The sequence below is a fragment of the Moschus berezovskii genome, chromosome 11 (genome assembly GCF_049115385.1).
Source record: "Moschus berezovskii isolate FMDL1 chromosome 11, NW_MosBer_1.0, whole genome shotgun sequence".
In the NCBI taxonomy this organism is placed as follows: Eukaryota; Metazoa; Chordata; class Mammalia; order Artiodactyla; family Moschidae; genus Moschus; species Moschus berezovskii.
Genome location: NC_142470.1, coordinates 104,141,185 through 104,165,611, shown reverse-complemented (window position 1 = coordinate 104,165,611; position 24,427 = coordinate 104,141,185). Strand labels below are relative to the sequence as shown.

General features: G+C 44.0%; 1 protein-coding gene across 4 annotated transcripts in view; it reads right to left on the bottom strand.

Annotated features, from left to right (window-relative positions):
- The window catches only part of REV1 (REV1 DNA directed polymerase), an 89,720-nt gene extending 69,811 nt beyond the window's left edge, over nucleotides 1–19,909 (bottom strand). For 3 of the 4 annotated variants that reach the window (XM_055400656.2, XM_055400657.2, XM_055400658.2), the window contains exon 1: nucleotides 19,726–19,909. The gene's annotated coding sequence lies outside the window, so the exon portion shown is untranslated. Of the gene's footprint in view, nucleotides 1–18,270; nucleotides 19,252–19,725 lie in introns of those variants that run through there. The other variant, XM_088841645.1, reaches the window with a different exon arrangement.
- Between the last annotated feature and the right edge of the window lie 4,518 nt (nucleotides 19,910–24,427).

Here is a 24,427-nt window from a genome sequence, read left to right as displayed (position 1 = left end):
CCCCTAGAGAAGCACATGGCAACCTACTCCACTTTCCTGCCTGGAGAACCCCATGGACAGAGGAACTTGGTGGGCTACAGTCCATGGGGTTGCGAAGAGTCAGACACGACTGAGCAACTAAGCACGGCACATACATACATGGATGGGTTTATCTTCATTTAATAGTTTCCTAAGAAATAGTTGATAAATGAACTCGAATATACAAACATACAAATGAATACACAACGGACGAATGAATATGAAAATTATGGTAGCACAATAATCCATGACTGACACAAATGCAGAGAGCAGAATGTGGCCACCCAGACCATCACCAGGCGAGGTCAAAATAAAACAAGTTTCCCTGTGGCTCTCACCATGTCACTGTGCAATGCCTCTTCTTCTTCAGGGCCTCCTCCTTTACTTTAGTCAGCTATCAATTCTCTGCTGACAATTAACAAGCTGCTTAATAAATGGCTTAAAGTACAACTACCCCAGAGACCTGTGTATTTAAAATGACTTCCCTGTGACCATTCAGAGGGGGAAAGCACATCTTTCTGACACATGGAGTTGGGATGTTCAGACATCTGCATGCAAAAGAATGGAGGTGGACCCTTATCTTACACCATATACAAAAATTAATGGACAGTGGATCAGACTTTAATGGAAGGCCTAAAACTATAAAGCTCTTGGAAGAAAATAGAAGAAAAGCTACATGACACTGGATTTGGCAATGATTTCTTGGATATGACATCAAAGCATAGGTAACAAAAAAAATAATAAACTGGACTAAACCAAAATTTTTAAATCTGCATCAAAAGGATAAATCAAATGAGTAAAAGGCAACTCACAGAATGAAAGAAAATATTTTAAAGTCATCTATCTGCAGAGGGACTAATAACCAGAGTATACAAAGAACTGCTACAACTTAATAAAAAATACAAGGATTAAAAAACGGGCAAAAAATTTAATAGAAATCTCTTTATAAAGAAAATATACAAATGGTCATTAAGCCCATGAAAAGATGTTTAACATCACTAACCATTAGAGAAATGCAAATTGAAAGCACAATGAGAACCATCTCATACCCATGAGGATGGCTACTAATAAACAAACAGAAAATAAGTGTTAACAAGCATGTTGAAGACAGGAACCCATGTGCGCCGCTGGTGGGCAATGTTGTAAATGGTGTGGCCATCATGAAAAATGCTATGGTGGTTCCTTAAAAAATCAGATACAGCACTGACACATGATCCAACAATTCCACTTCTGGGTACAAAGCCAGAAGGATTGAGATATTTGTACACCCATGTTCATAGCAGCATTATTCTCAAAACCCAAAAGAAAGAAAGCAACCCATGTGTCCACTGATAGATGGATAAACAAAGTGTGATATACATAAAGTGGAACAGTATTCAGTCTTAAAAACGAAAGTGGGCTTCCATGGTGGTCCACTGGTTTAGCATCACCCTGTGAGGCAGGGGACACCAGTTTGATCTCTGGTCCAGGAAGATCCCACATGCCTCGGGGCCACAACCACTAAGCCACGACTACCCGAGAACCTGGGCACCACAAGCACTGAAGCCCGCACACAGAGCCTGTGTCCACAAGAGAAGCCGCCACAGTGAAAACCCTCACACGGCAACTGAAAGCCCCTGCTTGCCGCAACTGGAGCAAAGACCACCTACAATGAAAACCCAGCACAGCCAAAAATATAAACAAATAACTATTTTTTAAAAAGAAGGTAATTCCAACAAATGCAGAAAATAGGTGAACCTTGAGGGAATTATGGGAAGTGAAATAAGCAAGACACAACAGACAAATGCCATACGATTTATATAAGGTATCCAGAGTGCTCAGATTCAGACACAGAAAGCAGAGCGGGGAGGAGGGGAAATGGAGCTGCTGTCTCCTGGGTAGTTTGAGTTATCCAAGATGAAAATTACTCTGGGAAGACGGATGATGGAAATGGTTACACAACAATGGGAAGGTGCTTACTACTGTTGAACAAACGGCATTAAAAATGGTTAAGATGGTAAATTTTGTATGTATTTTACCACAATCGAAACTTTTTAAAATAAATTTTTAAAAATAAAAAAGACCGTAACACTGGAAATACTCCGCAGGCAGTTGGGTTCTCAGGGACTGGCAAGTTGCAGCAAAGGGTAACAGAATGTCCACTGAGAATACAGTTTGGGAAGAAGCTTTTCTCCTCTGGGAAATCTGTAGAGCAAACCTGGGATTTTTTACCTCAGGAGGGCAGTGGGCAGAACTAATTGACTAGGGCCAAGTAGATTTAAATTGAAGAAAGTAGGGAAAACCACTGGGCCATTAAGGTATGACCTAAATCAAATCCCTTACAATTATACAGCAAAAGTGCCAAAAAGAGTCAAGGGATTAGATCTGATAGAGTGCCTGAAGAACTATGGACAGAGGTTTGTAACACTGCACAGGAGGCGGTGATCAAAACCATCCCGAAGAAAAAGAAATGCAAAAAGGCAAAATGGTTGTCTGAGGAGGCCTTACAAATAGCTGAGACAAGAAGAGAAGTGAAAGGCAAAGGAGAAAAGGAAAGCGATACCCATCTGAATGCAGAGTTCCAAAGAATAACAGTAAGGAGAGATAAGAAAGCCTTCCCAAGTGATCAGTGCAAAGAAACAGAGGAAAACAATAGAATGGGAAAGACTAGAGATCTCTTCAAGAAAATAAAAGATACCAAGGGAACATTTCATGCAAAAATGGGCACAATGAAGGACAGAAAGAGTATGGACCCAACAGAAGCTGAAGATAATAACAGGTGGCAAGAATACACAGAACTACACAAAAAAAGATCTTAATGACCCAGAAAACCACAATGGTGTGATCACTCACCTAGAGCCAGGCATCCTGGAGTGCGAAGTTGAGTGGGCCTTAGGAAGCATCACTATGAACAAAGCTAGTGGAGGTGATGGAATTCCAGCTGAGCTATTTCAAATCCTAAAAGATGATGCTGTGTAAATGCTGCACTCAATATGCCAGCAAAGTTGGGAAATTCAGCAATGGCCACAAGACTGGAAAAGGTCAATTTTCATTCCAGTCCCAAAGAAGGGCAATGTGAAAGAATGTTCAAACTACTGCACCACTGCCCTCATTTCATATGCTAGTAAAGTAATGCTCGAAGCTCCCCAAACTAAGCTTCAACAGTACGTGAACCAAGTACTCCCAGATGTTCAAGCTGGATTTAGAGAAGTCAGAGATCAAACTGCCAATATCCGTTGGATCATAGAAAAAGCAACAAAATTCCAGAAAAACATCTGCTTCTGTTCCACTGACCACGCTAAAACCTTTGACTATGTGGATCACCTTTAAAGAGATGGGAATACCAGACCACCTTACTTGCTTCCTGAGAAACCTGTATGCCTATCAAGAAGCAAGTTAGAACTGGACATAGAACAACAGACAGGTTCAAAATTGGGAAAGGAATACGTCAAAGCTGTATATTGTCATCCAGCTTATTCAACTTACGTGGAGAGTACATCATAAGAAATTCCAGGCTGGATGAAGCACAAGCTGAAATTGCCGGGAGAAATATCAATAACCTCAAATATGCAGACGATACCACCCTTATGGCAGAAAGCAAAGAGGGACTAAAGAGCCTGTTGATGAAGGCTAAAGAGCAGAGTGAAAAAGCTGGCCTAAAACTTGACATTCAAAAATCGAAGATCATGGCATCCAGTCCCATCACTTCATGGCAAATAGATGGGCAAACAAGGAAACTAGTAACAGATTTTATTTTCTTGGGCTCCAAAATCACTGCAGACAGTGGTGATTGCAGCCATGAAATTAAAATATCCTTTTCCTTGCAAGAAAAGCTATGACTAACCTAGATAGCGTATTAAGAGGCAGACATCACTTTGATAAGAAAGATTCGTCTAGTCAAAGCTATCGTTTTTCCTGTAGTCATGTATGGATGTGAGAGTTGGACCATAAGGAAGGCTAAGTGCTAAAGAATTCATGCTTTTGAACTGTGGTGTTGGAGAAAACCCTTGAGAGTCCCGTGGACTGCAAGGAGATCCAACCAGTCCATCTTAAAGGAGATCAGTTCTGGGTGTTCATTGGAAGGACTGATGCTGAAGCTGAAACTCCAATACTTTGGCCACCTCAAGCGGAGAGCCCACTCATTAGAAAAGCCCCTGATGCTGGGAAAAATTGAAGGCAGGAGGAGAAGGGGGTGACAGTGGATGAGATGGCTGGATGGCATCACCGACTCAATGGACATGAGTTTGAGCAGGCTCTGGGAGATGGTGAAGGACAGGGAAGCCGGGCATGCTGCGATTCATGGGGTCACAGAGTCAGACATGACTGAGCGACTGAACACCACCGCCGCCACCGAACACTGTCCTCACAACGTAAGAAGATGGAACAGTCACCGCGAAGTTTAACTAGCTGCTCCAACGGGGTGTAACTTGTCCTTAAATGGGAAACCTTCAACACCAGACAAAGAGCTGTCTTGAGGTTTTGTTTTGTTTCTGTTCAACCATAGAGACCCTCATTGTCTAAGGCTATGATAATTCTCAGATCAATGAGGTTATAAGAGCACAATGGAGATTCTTGGAATTCAAAACCCAGGGAAGCAGAACCCTGTTCTAGACTCACCTACACATTAGTCAGGCTGCAACTTTGAAGAGACTCTCACCAATGTATTAATAACAAAAATCAGATAATTACGTGCAGGGCATTATTATGCGTTTGTAACACTCTTTTGTCTTCAACATATACTGGCTTCTAGGGATTCTAAACTGAGTTGACAGTTTATATTCTAACACAGCATGTATTTCATACATTTAAAATACCTTTGAAAAATATACAGAAATAAAACATCAAGATATTTAGAACAGATATTACTCCTAACAGAACTCTTAAAAAAATTTTTTAACCTGGTCTCTTCACCTTCCGTACACTAAAAGATTTTCCTATTATCAGTTATTTTCATGTACAATGAAACAATTCCTGTACTATAAGATACCAGTTTGATCAACACCAAACACACATAGACTTCAAAAAACTTTAACCCACCAATAAAAGTGGCTACAATATACAGGGCATTCTCTAAACAACAAACTGTATGTGTGGGTACATAAGCCTTTTCAAGAAGTGGACCTGATCTATCTTTTCTCAAGGCATTCTCTATTACCCTCCAAATCCATGGTTTGTGTCCATACACTACTTTGTCAGGTTGCTTGTATTCAGTTGTGCTAGGTGTCCATTTTCAAAAACAGTTTTTCCTTCTATGTAAAAGCACTATATGTTTACTGCAGAAAACTGAGAAACCACAGGGAGCAAAAAAGGGAAGGGAAAATTATCACATTTCCACTTTCTTAAAAAAAAAAAAAAAAAATCACCTGTTGACTGACACTGTTTATTTCCTCTTCAGTATTCCTTAAATTTTTAACTTTGAAATTTAAACGTTCGATGTTATGTTAAACAATGTTATGTTAAATGTTATGCTAAATTGTTATTTAAATTTAAATGTTAAAAATTTAAACACACCACTGTATCTTACCACTGCATTTCCACAGTGTCTTACTTTTCCCAAGGAGGTCTGTACACCTTCTATTTATCTCAACAATACATCTATGGAATAGAGAGGCCAAATACTGATTATTTCACACACAGGCGCTTTCTAGGTAAAAGGGCTAAAATGTTTGATAAGGCTGCATGGCCAGTTTGTGGTGCAAAACCACACTCAATCTTGTACCAATGTATGTCTCCAAATCTCCAGTGGAGAAATGAACAATGCTATTAGTGTAACAAACTTCTGAAAACAACACTCGCACTGAACTGAACCAGCCTACCACGGTTCCACAACACAAGATGCTTTGACTCTGGCACCGTTCGGGTCAGAAACGGTAGCTGCCGGACATGTGACAGAGGACTGCAGAGGGAAACAGGCCCCATGGACAGCCTGCAGCCAGACCCCACTGTGTGTCCACAGTCACGAGAGGCAGAGGCCCAGGAACAGTGCCCTTCAGCTGATTCTCTGGCCTCACGGCGTCAGCAGTTCCTTCATCTGTGGAGAGGGGGGCCTGACAAACTCTAGTCTCTTACAGTTTTTAAAAATTATGATTCTATACATCTATCCATTTATTAAAAAGGCTTTTACAATGAAAGCACAGGTATTATGCTACTCTGTTTATACGTCCAAGAAACAAAGGCTGTGCACAGATGTGGCTCTAACAGTAAGTAATGAACCCTGCTCAGTGAGAGGTCTGGCCTTTGCCCCTGGCTTGCCCTGCTGATAAATGCCTCCTTTTACCTGAGGGTTAACAGCCACTTCAGGTAGTCTAACAGTAAGATTTACGGGGGAGGCTTCGGGCCAAGTGCCACTAACCTTCTGAGGGGCTGGAGATGAAGGTCAACCTCATCTATCTGACCAAATGCCAATAAAAACCCTGGCCACTAGGTGAGCTGCCCTGGCTGGCAATACTTCCTGGGTATTGTCAACTGTCATCAACAGAAGTCACCCCGCCTCAGACTCCAGTGGTGCAGCCAGAGCTCCACGTGGAATTCCCAGTGTGGCCCATGCCCTTCACTGGCCCTAACCTGCATCCGTGCACTGCAGTAGGTCACCACGACGACCACAACAGCTCCCACAAGCTCTGAGTCCTTCCGGTGAGCTACTGCCCCCAAGGGTGGTTCCGGGGACCCCCGAACTCTGGCGTGCCAGAATGACAATGGTCTCCCAGTATTCTTTCTTTCTAGTAGTAAAAGAACACCTCTCCGAACCCATCTTAGTGGTGAGCAGGGCTGCAAAGGGAGGCTCCATTTCCTCAGCTCCTTTAAATCAGGAGTGGCCATGTGACTAAGTTCTGGCCAGTGAGATGAGAGCAGAGTAATGAATACAAAACTCTGTGCCATTTTTTCTGAAAAGAAGTTGTTTACTCTTTTCTGGAATACAGCTTTGAGGTGCCTGAGCTTCAACCAACAGAACAAGGACAGGGGATGGCTAAGAACATAGAAGGATCCTGGGCCCTCAATGACCTTCAGCCAGCAGTCGTGCATCAGTCGTGACCAGCCGCCGTCACAGGGCAGAGAGCTGTGAACACTCTGCCAGCGCCCGCATCACCGTGCTCCAAGTCTCGGCCACAACCGTGGACCCTGGGGCCTTGCACCCTAATGAACGTACGTACGTTTCATTGTTTGGGTATTATGACTCAGAATCAATCATTTCAATAAACTACACAGAAATAAAGAGAGACAAGCAATAAGAGAGAGAATTAAAATTTATGGATATGCAGGTTTTGCCCCCAAGAGGATTTTCACGTCTACAAAAAAACGGGAAAGCAAAAGCAGCATTTGGCTTGCTTTGCAGCAGCCTGTTAGCAACGGAGCGTGCACCCAAGCGCTGCTGCCTGGCTCCTTCTCCAGGAGCCACGCTCAGGATCACAGCATCAAGCCCCCACGGTGATGGACCGAGTCACTGGGTCTGTGAGCACCTGTACTTCATCTCAGTTTATATTTTGCACCCGTTGGCAAGACAGTCCTATGGTAACTATTTCTTTGCTTTTGGCCATTTCAGCTCAAGAAAGGTTTCACAGGAACGCTCAGCCAGCAGGGGAAATCTGTATTCAAACTGAAAATGGGTAACAGATACTTGTAACGTCCTGTTTGAGGCTGATCTTGCTAAAAGCAAATTTTCTATCTCAAACCATTCAATATAACAAATTTCTCTCTTATCCTCTTGGTGATTCACAACAATGAAAATATATTCCCCTCCCCTCGCAATGACTGGTCTAACAAAATCAGTCATTTGAAAACAAAGTGTTCTACAAGAATCACTAATAATTTTCTTCCCTGTAATTACAGATTTCCATAGAAGGAAAAGGAAACGAAGACACAGTTGTAATAAAGTACAAAGAACCGCCTCCTCTGGTTTTCAAGGGTATAGCAACATTAACTGGTTTCCTAATGCCCTCCCTCAACTTGGTGAATTACAACTGCACATTAAAGTATCTCCACTAGGAGGTCCCACCTGCTTCTCAAAGTCAGAATATCCCAAAGTAGGGATCAAGCTACAAAGGAAAAGAAAAGAATGTTCTGGAGATGATATGATTTTAGAAAAGAGAGTCAGCAAGGAGTGATTTCACTAAGGAGAAGCTCCAGTCTCACAGGAAAGCCAAACGGACACCTGGAGGAAGTTCAAGGTTGCAGTAAATCAAGGACTCCCAAGGTCCCTGCAGAAGGCAGGGACAGAACTCAGCCGGAGAACAAAGGGAGTCCCGCCAGAGCAGAGGGAGGGGCTACACCCGTCAGAGAAGAGGGCGGCCTGCACTCAGACTGGAGCTTCACCAGCAGCTCCTGGAGGCGTGTTAAAACACAAGCTGGGCCCCAACTGCAAGCTCCTCACTTTGTAGGTAGGTCAGGAGTGGGGCTGGGTACCTGAATTTCTAAAAAGCTCCCGGGTAACGCTGACGCTGCTGCGGTGAGGCACAGACTTTGAAAACCACCAGGTTTGTCTCCAGTGCACCTAGAGTGGTCACAGAGGACAGAAACAGCACAAGCCAAGTTCAGAGGTAATGAGAGTATACTAAGGAGGAAGAATGCCGTTACGATCTGCACCAGCAGAAAGAACTTCACAACAGAGAAAATGCAGCTCAGCAAGAGGAGGTCTGGATTAGATTATGGGTAACAAGATCTTTCCTGTCCTTTGTCTTCCCCTCCCTTCTCCCCCCCAAATTCCAGGTCTGATCCAATAGTTTATTCCATATTCACTGAATATTTACTGTAATTTGCAGTTTTCAAGATGAATAAAGTGTAAACCACAATCTAAAATTATCTTTTAGAGAAAAAAGATTTGCATAGACCTGCAATACTGGAGCCAACATTAGCGGCACCTACAAAAAGCAACGGACCCCCAGGAAGACAGCAGTAGGTAGCTCTCTCATTGGGGACTAGATCCAAGACTTCACTGAAAAGGTAGATCTGAGCTGAGGGCAATGAATAAGATTTTAACAGGCAGAGGGGAATTAAAGAGTGATTTCAAGAAAAAAAAAAAAGCTATTCAAGGCAACATTCTGGGGCTGACACATGGACGGAGCCAGTGATAGATGAACAAGGCAGGTAAGGGAATAAAACAGTAGGCCCTCAAAATCATAAGACGTCTGAACCTTCCTTTGTGAAAGTGAGGGGAAGAAAAAAGTTAGTCGCTCAGTCGTGTCCAACTCTCTGTGACCCCATGAACTGTAGCCCGCCAGGCTCCTCTGTCCATGGGATTCTCCAGACAAGAATGCTGGAGTGGGTTGCCATTCCCTTCTCCAGGGGATCTTCCCGACCCGGGGATGGAACCCAGGTCTCCTGCACTGCAGGTAGGTTCTTTCCTCTCTGAACCACTGAAACTGTGAGCATCAATGACGGGGGAGGTAATGGTTGCGCACAGGGTCAAGGTTCCGGCTTCTGAGCCTCCTCTACACCAAGAGCTCATGTTTGCCACCCACACAAAGCATTACAGCTCCAAACTCACAAGGCAGACATGGCAACACACAACTAGAAACAAACCCTTCTGAGTAACAGCAATTCAAAAACAAGGGCAAACCCACTCTAGTCTAGATCTGCTATCAGTTCCACCTGTCACAAACCTCTTCTCTCAAAAATCCTTATGTTAACGCAACTGCAAGTGAAAACAGAGTGTTTTAGAAACAGCCATTTCATTACTTTCTGGCCTCTTTTCTCTTGCTTTGTGACAAGAATTCCCTATGTTAAAAACAACCACAAACAACTCCACTACTTTCTAGGATGACAGGACATTTTACCAAGCTACTATATTCATCGTAAGACACTAGAAGTCTTCCTCAAGACAGCTTCTATGCCTGCATTAACAGATTCTATTTCTGAGAATCCCTCCAGTGAACTCCAAGACGATATAATAACCTTTAAGGGACAATCAGAAATAAGATGTTCCACTGGGCATAAATAATATGCCAAACAACTAACCTTTAACACTGTAAACCTAGCAACTTCAACTCAAGATCTAAAATTCAAAGTGCCAACTAAGTGGTTACAAGATTTTACAACTCTAGCGTTAAATACCACCTTCCCTCAGTAACAAGAATCCCACGTCATAGATTAAGGTCTCTTTTTCAATTAACAATAGTAATAACCTAAGTTTAAAATTACAAATTCAAAAAGAAACCAAGAGTAAACTTTTTAGAGTCAAAATTACTGTCCTTTTAAAATACCAAAAGGCGTATTACGTTGACTGATTTGCGTATATTGAAGAATCCTTGCATTCCTGGGATAAAGCCCACTTGGTCATGATGTATGATCTTCTTAATGTGTTGTTGGATTCTGATTGCTAGAATTTTGTTAAGGATTTTTGCATCTATGTTCATCAGTGATATTGGCCTATAGTTTTCTTTTTTTGTGGGGTCTTTACCAGGTTTTGGGATTAGGGTGATGGTGGCCTCATAGAATGAGTTTGGAAGTTTCCCTTCCTCAGCTATTTTCTGGAAGAGTTTGAGTAGAATAGGTGTTAGCTCTTCTCTAAATTTTTGGTAGAATTCAGCTGTGAAGCCGTCTGGACCTGGGCTTTTGTTTGCTGGGAGATTTTTGATTACAGTTTCAATTTCCGTGCTTGTGATGGGTTTGTTCAGATTTTCTATTTCTTCCTGGTTCAGTTTTGGAAAGTTGTACTTTTCTAGGAATTTGTCCATTTCTTCCAGGTTATTCATTTTATTGCCATATAATTGCTGATAGTATTCTCTAATAATCCTTTGTATTTCTGTGTTGTCAGTTGTGATCTCTCCATTTTCATTTCTAATTTTATTAATTTGGTTCTTCTCCCTTTGTTTCTTGATGAGTCTGGCTAGTGGTTTGTCAATTTTATTCACCTTCTCAAAGAACCAGCTTTTGGCTTTGTTGATTTTTGCTATGGTCTTTTTTGTTAAAAATCATATGATTATCTCAATAGATGCAGAGAAAGCCTTCGACAAAATTCAACATCCATTTTTGATAAAAACCCTCCAGAAAGTGGGAATTGAAGGGACATACCTCAACATAATAAAAGCTATATATGACAAACCCACAGCAAACATTATCCTCAATGGTGAAAAACTGAAAGCATTTCCCCTAAAGTCAGGAACAAGACAAGGGTGCCCACTCTCACCACTACTATTCAACATAGTTCTGGAAGTTTTGGCCACAGCAATCAGAGCAGAAAAAGACATAAAAGGAATACAAATTGGAAAAGAAGAAGTAAAGCTTGCACTGTTCGCTGATGACATGATCCTCTACACAGAAAACCCTAGAGACTCTACCAGAAAACTACTAGAGCTAATCAATGATTACAGCAAAGTTGCAGGATATAAAATCAACACACAGAAATCCCTTGCATTCCTATACACTAATAATGAGAAAATAGAAAGAGAAATTAAGGAAACTATTCCATTCACTGTTGCAATGAAAACAATTAAACACTTAGGAATATATCTACCTAAGGAAACAAAAGACTTGTACATAGAAAACTATAAAACACTAGTGAAAGTAATCAAAGAGGACATGAATAGATGGAGAAATATACCGTGTTCGTGGATTGGAAGAATAAATATTGTAAAAATGAGTATACTACCCAAAGTAATTTATACATTCAATGCAATCCCTATCAAGCTACCAACAATATTTTTCACAGAACTAGAACAAATAATCTCACAATTTGTATGGAAATACAAAAAACCTCGAATAGCCAAAGCAATCTTGAGGAAGAAGAATGGAACTGGGGGAATTAACCTGCCGGACTTCAGGCTCTATTACAAAGCCACAGTCATCAAGACAGTATGGTACTGGCATAAAGACAGAAATATAGATCAATGGAACAAAATAGAAAGCCCAGAGATAAACCCACGCTCCTATGGACACCTTATCTTCGACAAAGGAGGCAAGAATATAAAATGGAGAAAAGACAGTCTCTTTAACAAGTGGTGCTGGGAAAACTGGTCAGCCACTTGTAAAAGAATGAAACTAGAACACTTCCTAACACCATACACCAAAATAAACTCAAAATGGATTAAAGATCTAAATGTAAGACCAGAAACTATAAAACTCCTAGAGGAGAACGTAGGCAAAACACTCTCCGACATAAATCACAGCAGGATCCTCCAAGACCCACCTCCCAGAATATTGGAAATAAAAGCAAAAATAAACAAATGGGACCTAATTAAAATCAAAAGCTTCTGCACAGCAAAGGAAACTCTAAGCAAGGTGAGAAGACAACCTTCAGAATGGGAGACAATAATAGCAAATGAAGCAACTGATAAAGGATTAATCTCCAAATTATACAAGCAGCTCCTGCAGCTTAATTCCAGAAAACTAAGTGACCCAATCAAAAAATGGGCCAAAGAACTAAACAGACATTTCTCCAAAGAAGACATAAAGATGGCTAATAAACACATGAAAAAATGCTCAACATCCCTCATCATCAGAGAAATGCAAATCAAAACCACAATGAGATACCATTTCACACCAGTCAGAATGGCTGCTATCCAAAAGTCTATATGCAATAAATGCTGGAGAGGGTGTGGAGAGAAGGGAACCCTCTTACACTGTTGGTGGGAATGCAAACTAGTACAGCCACTATGGAGAACAGTGTGGAGATTCCTCAGAAAACTGGAAATAGAACTGCCATATGATCCAGCGATCGCACTCCTGGGCATACACACCGAGGAAACCAGAATTGAAAGAGACACATGTACTCCAATGTTCACTGCAGCACTGTTTATAATAGCCAGGACATGGAAGCAACCTAGATGTCCATCTGCAGATGAATGGATAAGAAAGCTTTGGTACATATACACAATGGAGTATTTCTCAGCCGTCAAAAAGAATGCGTTTGAATCAGTTTTAATGAGGTGGATGAAACTGGAGCCAATTATACAGAGTGAAGTAAGCCAGAAAGAAGAACATCAATACCGTATATTAACGCATATATATGGAATTTAGAAAAATGGTAACCTGAACCCTGTATAAGAGACTGCAAAAGAGACATAGGCATTTAGAACAGTCTTTGGGACTCTGTGGGAGAGGGTGAAGGTGGAATGATTGGAGAGAATGGAATTGTAGCATGTATATTATCATAAGTGACCAGTCCAGGTTCGATGCATAAATTTTCCTCTGTTCATTTCTTTTCATTTGTGCTTTTTTAATAAAATTCTTTTTTAGATAAAAAAAAAAAAATACCAAAAGGCATGCAGTTTATAACCCTACCTACAGCACAATTTATATAAATAAAGTATTTAACTCAAATGAACCCAGGTTTCAAATGCCATTATTTCCATAAGAGAAAATGCTATTTTTCAACAGAAGGCAATCTTTCTACATACATATATTCAAATGCAACCTGCTCTAATTTTTAGTATATTGGAGATTTCCAAGTTACTACTGCAGAGTTGTATCAAGACTGAACTATAACAACCGTGCATCTGTTCACACTTCTTCAGCTACTGTTCTTTAAGAAAGAATCTGGCTGGCCTTTGTCCCAGGTTCCTGGGAGACTCTAAACCCCTGGAATTTCACAACTGACAGCAGTCTGTGATCCACAGTGGACCCCCAGGACCACGTCTGTCTTTTATATAAACAGGTAACTCCCAGGTGGCCCCTTATTTCAAGATGGGGAGGCCACGCTGGAAAGGCCAACCAAGTTATCAGAGGCTTGGCTCTGAGCCACATGCCATCAGCCTGATCTCTTGGAAGAAGAGGGGTCTGTCAATGAAATTCGACCTTGTGGTCCATGATTCTATCAATCTTGCCAATGTAATAAAAACCCAATGAAACCTCTGGACTCTAAGATGCAGGTAAGCTTCCCTGGTCATCATAAACTGATGGGGTAGGACGGTGAGTCCTGAGGACACAGAAGCACCGGGTCTGGGACCCTCTCAGACCTCTCTCCAAGTCTATCTTTATTTAGCAGATACTGATTTGTATCCTTTATAACAAAACATTAATTCTAAGTACACCACCTTCCTGAGTGCTGTGAGTCATTCTAACAAATGATTAAATCTGAGGGGGCGATGGGAACTCCCAAATATGGGGCCAGGTGATCACAAGTGCAGGGGACCTGCAAGCCCCAAAGCCTGCAGCTGGCATCTGAAAAAAAGGGAGACTGATGCCCTTAACATGTGGCACCAGGCTGGCTGCCCCGGCGCTGGGCTGTTAACAGCCAAAACCACACGGTGCATGTGGAACAGGACACACAGCCCTGCCCCTCGTCTCAGTGCTTAACAGAGGCCACATGAGAAAAAGGCGAGTGAAAGCACTGTTTAAGGCCTGTGCTTAATCGCTTAGTCATGTCCGACTCTTTGCGACCCCTTGACTGTAACCCACCAGGATCCTCTGTCCATGGGGATTCTCCAGGCAAGAATACTAGAGTGGGTTGCTGTGCTGGATCGAACGCAGGTCTTCCATCTTGAGCCACCAGGGAGGCCCTTTAAAGGCCTAAAGCATTACAAAAAGGGACTTTTTTGGTTATGTGCTCAAAAATATTAAAGAAGAAATTATTAAAATATTTTTAAAATTCATGATTGTTCAGCTTAAATTTCTGAAAGGCTTAAAATATCAATAAATAGCCAGTAAGTCATATACAAATAAAGTTTAGTGTAAGATAAAACTGAGAAATTCAATGAAAAGCATTTTAAATCTCAAGTGTAGAAATGATGGAGTTTAGAAAATGTGAAATTCAGCTATTATATTCTGATTAAACCTCCCAAGAGCTCATTCTAGCCTTGATTCTGATCAGGCATGACTGAGAACAATAAGCGACATTCTGCTACTCATATACTGGGCTCAAGCAAAAACTATTTACATCATAACCAACTTTATGCCCATCCCCAACTAATCTTTTAATTTAAGGATAAGACCACATTGGTCTTTAAAAAGTTTCTCAAACCATCCCAGACGCATATGGCAGAATATACCATTCAATTCTACCCTTTTGAACCTAAGATACTAAGCATACACTTGTCTTTTTCTCAGTGATGAAGGGGGAAATCTAGAGTATCAGAGAAGAAATGGCTTGAGAGTTTAAATACACACACAAAAAAAATCCCAAAACCCTAGATTCTAGTTCTATTTCTCCTCTCGATCATCAAATAATTCTCTGGGTCTCATTTTTTCTCCAGGAAAATACAGGGCCATGGCCTACAGAACCTTCAGGGTTCATTCTAGCACTGGCGTTCTGAATCTACGTAAGTGTTGACAAGGCAGCAACTTGGAATTTAGATACTCTTCAAATTTTAAAAATGCCACAAGGTGATGTCAAAAATCATTAAAGCTTACCATGGCATAAAAACGTTTTACACCAATGTATCCGTCCTTACTAAAAACAAAAATAACAAAGGTTTGCACCCCAATCAACAGAAACACATGTATTTACCTGCCACCTGAAAATCTATTTTAGCCTTAAGCAACTTTAAAGATAGTCACGTTTTCCTAAATCTGATGCCTCACATCTATGACATGCAAAGCCTTTTCAAACTAACTACAGAGCTGACCTACTGGGACACACATGATGCTTTGACTTATTTTCAATGAGTTAATAATTCTGCATATCATCACCCTGTTAAAATGTTTCACACTTATAAAACACAGACATTAAAGTATAGTGCAGATGGTCCCTTAGAATGCTTTCGTTTACAATTTTTCAACTATGGTGATGCCAAAGTGACACACGTTCCACAGAAGCCACACTTGCCCTTCTGACCTCTCCTGGAGCCACAGACATCAGTAGGATACTCTCTGGTGATGCTGGGTTGGGGCTCCACATTTCCCAATTAGCCACCCAGTCCTGAGGATGGACCACCGATATACTTACAACCATTGTTTTTCACTTTCAGTACAGTATTGAGGCTTCTCAAGTGGCTCAGTGGTAAAGAATCCACCTGCCAACGCAGGAGAAGCAAGAGACACAGGTTTAATCCCTGGGTGAGGAAGATCCTCTGAAGGGAATGACTACCCACTCCAGTATTCTTGCCTGGAGAATTCCAGGGACAGAGGAGCCTGGAGGTTGTAAAGTCCATACAGTACATGGGGTTGCAAAGAGACAGACACGACTGAGCATGCTATAAGCTCTACCTAAGAACCAAACACATTTTTCGGGTGTGGAACCCATCATGAAAGAAGGCAGAAATTGAACACACTAAAGATGGTGAAACATCTCCTCTTTCCCAACTACAAGACTTGTACTTCAACTGGATCTCAAGGATTTTCCTGTCTTCAGCCTCCAGTAAGTCCTTTCATCACCACAATCACATCTCCAGCTCAACTTCAAAGGGCAAGATATAAAAGCCACTCCAGTGGACGACTGTTGAGATAATCACTCTTAGCATCTTCCACAGATCTAAGAATAAAGCTGACTTACACCTAAAGACCAAATACTCGTCACCATTCTCAGCAGTTTATTTTTTAAATCCATTCTAGACATCCACAAAATGTATTTATTTTAAAAGGGAGTTCCATAAATTTAACTTTGGGAGCCAGAAAAATTCAGCAAAATAAAGATAAAACTCGATGAACTGCATTTTTATCTCATGCAAAAACACAATAAAGTCCTAAGTGAATACTCAAAGCTAATTTCAAGTATTGGCTTTCAAAACTGTGAAACAGCCATTCTAAGCACTTTATATATATTAACTCGATTATTTCTTACCATAATCCTATAAAATGGGTATTACTGTCCCATCTTACAGGGAAGGCAAACTAAGGCACCAAAAGATATTCACTTGCCCAAAGCCACACAATCAGTAAATGTAGGAGCCAGGCTGTCTGACTCCAGAACTAATGTTTACATCAACTATATATCACTCATTCACTTAACAGGTTTAACTGAGAGACTACTGTGTGCCAAGCACCCTTCTAAGCACCAGGGACAGAGCCACAAAGAAGTCAGACAAGGCCTCTGCCCTCCAGTGGAGAAGAGGTCTTGGAACAAACAAGTCTTATGGGGAAAACTGATACATGAAGAGCATTATCTTACCTCGTAATAAATGCCAGGAAGAGAAAACAAACAAAGTGAATCGAGAGTGACAGAGAGAGGGCTGGCTTCATTTAGGGGTAAGAGGAGGGCTCATTCTGATGTCATGACAGCTAAGCAGCAAACAGAAGGCATCTGTCAAGATCACCACCAGGAAGAAGGGGTAGGCCAACTTAAAGATAAGCAGGGATAACATCCCTAAGACAGGAACAGCATGATTGGTTCAGGAAATGGCAAAAAGTTCTGATTCAATTCTAAGGGTAACAGGAAGCTTTTGAAGAGTGACAGTGTCATTTATGTTTTTAAAAAGACCACTGTTGCTTTGGGATCAGTCAGTAAGACCAAGAGAAACAGGGTCACGGGGGAAGGCGCTGCCAAAACCGTCTGAGATACCGGGACTAAGACGAGGACGAATGCACTAATTCTCAGCAGACACTGAAGGAACAGCATGCTACCTGACCTCCCTGAAAAAGACCCTCAGATATTCCTCCTTCCTCATCCCCCAGTCCTCACTTGACTTTGAAAAGCAATCAGTTTTTCAGAATATCCATGTTAATGCTTTAGTGGGTACTGTTACAGTAGAAAAACAGGTTAAAAGGTATTTCCTTCACTTACAAACATACTCTTATGATTTATCATACACCACAAACACCCATACATTCTTGAGAAGCGGAAAGAGCTTTATTGCTCTTTGGTTCAGGGTTTGTTCATTTACTTGGGAGACAAGAAGTGGTGGCTCTTCTGATCAGCTTTCTTCTCACACTTTGTCTCAGCACATCCCGGCTCATACTATTAACAGGTTGTGGGCTGCAATAAAGTACACTAAAGGGAATAATATCTACTTAGGGAGCACCATTGTGTACTAGGGACTCACCAGATGCCCTGCATTTAAGAACTCATTTAATCCTCAGATACCAAGGTACAAAGTGAAGTCTTCATTACACAAATCAGTAACTGAAATTGTCCATGATAATAACAGGCAGAGCCAGGATTTAAGCCTACATCTAACTCTGAAGTTCGTGTCTTTCTACTACAGCAGCTATCAAAGACAGGACTATAAAACATATATTACATGCAGTCTTTCTAGCTTCTTATTACTGACTACCTTGTTGTTGGTGGGACTGGGGTTCTTTTATGAACATCAATCTGAGTTTTGAAGTTGGGAGTGCAGAAGATGAAGTGATCTCACATTTTCAAATACATTACTTTGAAAAAGTATTTTCTGCTTGAGATTCCAAAGAAATTAATCATAAAGATTCCCACCTTAAAAAAAAAAATCTTGAATATCAATAGTTTACCATGAAGTAGGAGTAATGTTCTCTGAGAAGTCTGGTACAGATTCTGTCCTCAAAAGACCTACAGATAAAGACAGGATGCAAATACAAAGAAAATCATCAATAATACCTGAGAAGTGGCAAACAGCCTAAGGAGTGAATAAAGAGCCTTCCAGATCAGGGAAGGATTGCTGGAAAAAGAGGGACTCTAGGTGAGCTTCCCTGGAGAAGGGAATGGCAACCCGCTTCAGTGTTCTTGCCTGGAGAATTCCATGGACAGAGGAGCCTGGCGGGCTACAGTCCATGGGGTCGCAAAGAGTCGGACACGACTGAGCCAGTAACACACACAGACGAGCTTTCCAGAGTCGAGAAAAGTACAGCGTGGGGGCAAGACTCTAGCAGCATCCGCTCCGGCTAAGACGAGCCTATGTGCAAAATCAGAGATGGAAGTTCGGAAAGCAGGTAGACGGTACCCAAGGTTACCTGCGTTCCACACTAAAGAGGAAAAGGCTAATTCTCGCAGACTATAGTGGACAGGTTAGGTAGGCAGACAGAATTAAGAATCAGAATTACATAAAGTCCTTAGCAGCTAGTTACAAGCTCTTCTATGGTACATGCTAGTCTAGTCCTTCTCATTTAAATGATACCATCTCTACGCTGGACGTGACCTGAAAAGATGCGGGAGACATAAAGAGTACACTCAACATCCGCAATCTTTTTCTTTTTTTTAATCGGGGGAGGGGGGGTTCAACTGAGGAGTGGTATACTAACGTCTTTCCCAACTGAGTTTCGGCAGTAAGAGCAGGGAAACACGTAGGGAAATGCCCCTCTCCGTCCACACAGGTGCTGAATCATTTCACAAGGAGTAGAGTGGGCGAGGGGCGCTTGTCAGGACAGTTGGGGACAGGTGCCGGAGGATTAAGGCAACAGATAAGTAACCAGGAAAAACAAGTGAGTAAAAACTGCCTTCGGAGAGGCCGACACCGATTCCCGGGTCCCGCGGGGCGGAGGGGTGGCGCCACGCGGGAGGCCGGCGGAGGGTCCGGCGCGGGGCCCCGGCCGCCAGCCCGCGACGCTGCAAGCCCGGCCGCCCGCGCGCACGAATGAATGGCGCGGGGCTGAAGAGCCCGCGCGGCGCCGGCGCAGCAGCCGGGAGTTTGCGGCGCGTCCGGGAGGGCCGGCGCGGGGCGCGGCGGAGAGGGCCGCGGGCGCGGGTCGTCGGCGCGGCGCCTCCGCGGGCGGCCGAGCGCGGGCGGCGGCGGCGGCGGGCCGGCCGCGCCATGGCGGAGGGGGAAGGGGAGGTCACGCGTTACATAACCCGGCAGCGGCCGCGCTCCGGGCGCCGCGGGCCGCCCAGGCCGCGAGACCAACGGCCGCGGGGCCCGGGCCGGCGCGCCCGCCCCTGCCCCGCCTCAGGCCGCCGCGCCGGGCGCCGCTCCCGCCCCGCCCCCACCCCCGCGCCGGCCCCGGGTCGCTCACCTTCAGCCCTGCCGCAGACCACCATGCCCGGGCGCGGCCGCCTCCTCCGGGCTCGCGAGCCCCGGCGCCGCCGCGCGGTGCCCTCGCCGGGGGCGGGGACGCGGGCCGGCGAAGGAGTCGCACCGCCGCGCCGCGGTCCACGCTCGCCCCACGCTCGCGGCGGCCGGGGCTTGCGCGCGCTCGGCGCCCGCTCCGCCCCTCCCCCCGGCGGGCGCGCACGCCCAGGCCCCGCCCCGCCCCTCCCCCGGCGGGCGCGCACGCCCAGGCCCCGCCCCGCCCCGCCCCCTCCGGCGGCTGCTCGCGCCTCGCCCCGCCCCGCGCGGCGCCCGCGCCCGCGCCCGCGTGGAGCCCGGCCCTGGGCGATGGCGGGCCGCGCGCATCGAGCCCCTGCCATCCCCGGCCGGCCCGCAGCGCGCCGCGCCTCCGTGGCACATGACCGTCTCGCTCGCGGGGGCGGAGAGGAGCGCGGCGCGGGCCTGCCTTCCGCATCGCGCCGCCAGCCCCGCGTCCGGAGCCCCGCGCGCCTCCCGCTTGGGTCGCGGAGCCGACCCTGCCGCCGGGAGGCCCGGCGCGGCTCTGCGCCCCTGGGTCTGGGAGGGCACAAGTACAGGGGCTGACCATGCTGGAAACCCTGGAAGATCCGTGAAACACCGGGGTCCCCCGCCACTAGCCGTTGACTCACAGTGACATCTAGTGACGGAAGGGACATTCGCTAACTGACACTTTGCTGTGTCAGGGGGCTACCGGGAGTCAGGGCCCACGGAGGTTAGTGGGAACGAACGCTGCGCCGCCGGGGGTGAACGTTGCCAGCTCCCTTGGGGGCTCGAACACTAGTCCCTGAGCGACCGGGCTCGCCCTGCATTGCACCTGGATCTTTGTAAACCTGCAGCAGGTGGCCCATCCCACATGCAGCACTGGGGTTACGCGTGAAAGCAATTTGATACTACTGTCAAAAAAAATCATATGTATGCCTAAATACAATTATAATGGAGGACCTTCTGGCAAAAGACAAGTTGTTCCATAAGGACCATTTTCGCCCTCTTGGCAATTTTGGTTTGCCAGGAGATCATCCCATATCTCCATCACAGTAGTCTTTATTGTTGCAACGCACAAGCATGAAGCGAACCTCCCAGCAAACGCACAACACTGTCCATTTATTCCCTTACCTGAAAGACTTGAAGAGTTTGCAAGTCCTTAGGAAACAATTAGTACTCTTTTCAAAACTGATTTTGCAGAGCAGAGGCTTGTTTACTGGTGATTCAGCCAGTATTCAAATAACTTATTTCTTTCTTCCAGTTCCTTAGTTTTTGCTAAACTGGGAGGGACTGGGGGCGGGAGGAGACGGGGACGACAGAGAATGAGATGGATGGATGGCATCACCAACTCGATGGACATGCTGCTGCTGCTGCTGAGTCACTTCAGTCGTGTCCGACTCTGTGTGACGCCATAGACGGAAGCCCACCAGGCTCCCCCATCCCTGGGATTCTCCAGGCAAGAACACTGGAGTGGGTTGCCATTTCCTTCTCCAATGTGTGAAAGTGAAAAGTGAAAGTGAAGTCATTCAGTCGTGTCCGACCCCTAGCGACCCCACGGACTGCAGCCCAACAGGCTCCTCCATCCATGGGATTTTCCAGGCAAGAGTACTGGAGTGGCTTGCCATTGCCTTCTCCGCGATGGACATGAGTTTGAGTGAACTCTGGGAGTTGGTGATGGACAGGGAGGCCTGGCCTGCTGTGATTCATGGGGTCGCTGAAGAGTCGGACAGGACTGAGCGACTGAACTGAGACTTCTATAAATGCACTTCAACTTAAGTATTCTTGTCTAACCTTGCTGCAAATGTTCTTCTGAGAAGTCATGATTTAATACAAACGGCATCATTTCAACAGGACCACAGACAGGTACTGGAGGCAACGTCAGGGCATCATCTCATGAGATGCCCCAGAAAACCAGTGGCAGCCCCTTATTATGTTTCTCTTTAAATGTAAATCTATAAATGTCAGTATTCTATTAACATGAGATGGTAAAATTCGATTTGCAAATTGACGAATGACCTGTGAACGCTACAGGAAAAATACTCTTATATTTCAGTTTTCTTTCCCACTCTCTCCTATCCAAGCCAAAGATTTTTTTCCCCTGTATTTTCTCAAAAAGGAAACACAGACATTGAGATGACTGACCTCGGCAACACCTTTACAGAATATAGTAAAATGGTATTAGCTGCATTTTAGTGCAAATTAGTAGGCAGTCTCCAATAACAAGGGAGAAAAATCAGTTTGCTCTCTAGATAAAACAGGCTAAAAAGAGAGATAAAGAATAGATAAACGTATGCTTTATACCTACACATTTTGTGTGCAGATATACACAAACCACAGAATCCTTTGGTACAATTTTGCCAAAGTTTTCTTTTGCCCATGCTAGAATATTCTGTTATGTTATAATATTCCCATAATATATTACACAGTGCCTAAGACCCTTCTATTTCAATTTTATCCAGTCACCTACACTCATTCATTCATTTATTTACTTCCATTTATTCTCATGAGGACTATCTTTCCCAGTCTAAGGAGGCTGGCCTCACCTTTGGGTAAAAGCAGCTGAGAAGGCCACTCAGGACTCTCTCACATAGGGGAGCCCTTTGGGGGCACTGCACCTTACTCCTCCTTTTTGAACTTTATTAAAAATCATTTTTTAAAGGTCTAATATTAATGCCATCTCAAGATCCTATGAAAGTGCCGACCCCTGACACCTCTAGGGACAGCCCTGGATAAGGACATGACCCTGGAGATCAGTCCTGGGTGTTCATTGGAAGGACTGTTGCTGAAGCTGAAACTCCAATACTTTGGCCACCTCATGCGAAGAGTTGACTCACTGGAAAAGACTCTGATGCTGGGAGGGATTGGGGGCAGGAGGAGAAGGGGATGACAGAGAATGAGATGGCTGGATAGCATCACCGACTCTGTGGACATGAGTTTGAGTGAACTCCGGGAGTTGGTGACGGACAGGGAGGCCTGGCGTGCTGTGATTCATGGGGTCACAAAGAGTCGGACACGACTGAGCGACTGAACTGAACTTGCCGTACAGGCTCAGAGCTGCTGCCAGAGAGTAGTCCATGGCGCACACAGGAAGGGTATCTGGGAGGTTTCCTAGAGAGAATGACATCCCAGGAAGGATTAGGAGACAAGTGGGATACCACTGCCCATGGAGGGAGCAACACATGTAAAGGCAGAGAAGGGAGGGAGAGCAAAGAACATTCCAGAAACTGCCAAGTGTGAAGTACAGAGGGGCACGGGTGGGGGTGGGGTGTGTGCTAAAAACACACTGGGGAGGCAAGCAGGGATCAGGGCAGGGAGGGGCCCCATAAAGTGTATGACTGGGTTTTGACTCTATCCTAAAGGCTTTAAGGGATAGCGTGGCTTTAGAGTCACTCCGTTTGCTGCATCGAAAATAGGTTTGTGAGACAGTCAGGAGGACTTGTAATAGCCTAGGTGTTCAGGTGCAGGCTTAGAGGAGGCAGGGGGTTGCATCTGGCCTGGGTAGGGATTTTGCAAAGCAAGTATAGTGGAGAAAAGGGCAAATGCAAATCAAAACTACAATGAGGTACCACCTCACATGGGTCAGAATGGCCATCATATACAAACAGTAAATTCTGGAGAGGGTGTGGAGAAAAGGCAACCCTCCTACACTGTTGGTGGGAATGTAAATTGGTGCAGCCACTGTGGAGAACAGTATGGAGGTTACTTAAAAAACTAAAAATAGAGCTATGATATCATGGAGCAATCCCATTTCTGTTCAGATATCTAGAGAAAACCTTAATTTGAAAAGATACATGCACCCCAGTATTCATGGCAGCACTATTTACAATAGCCAGGACATGGAAACAAAGGGATGGATAAAGAAGATGTGGTACATATACACAGTGGAATATTACTCAGCCATAAAAAAGAACGAAATAATGCCATTGCAGCACCATGGATGGACCTGGAGACTGTCACACTTAAGTGAAGTTAAGTCAGAGAAAGACTAAAATCACGTTATTGCTGGTATGTGGAGTCTAAAACAATGATACAAATGAACCTATTTCCGAAACAGCAAGATTCACAGACAGAAAACAAACTTACAGTTACCAAAGAAGAAAGGTAAGGGAGGGGTAAATTAGGAGGCTGGAACTAACAGATACACATTACTATATATAAAAGAGATAACCAGCAAATATCTACTGTATAGCACAGGAAGCTTTACTCAATATCTTATAATAACCTATAATGGTTAACATATGATATTGCTTATATGTGGAATCTACAAAAGAAGATACAAATGAACTTATTTACAAAACAGAAACAGACTCACAGACATAGAAGGCAATCCTCCGGTTACCAAAGGGGAAAAGGTGGGGAAGGATGAATTAGGAATTTGGGACTAACAGATACACACCACTATATATAAAATAGATACAGGAGAAAGTCCTACTGTGTAGCACAAGGAAAGATAGTCAATATCTTATAGTAATCTTTAATAGAAAAGAAATTGAAAAAGAATATTTAGATATAACTGAATCACTTTAGTGTCACGTGAAACTAACACAACATTGTAAATCAACTGTACTTCAGTTTTTAAAAAAAATCTCTTTATGGTCATTTTTTGTGAGATTTGAAAGAAATAATGTGTGCTCAAACCAGAAAGTCTCATTGAATTATTTTTAAAA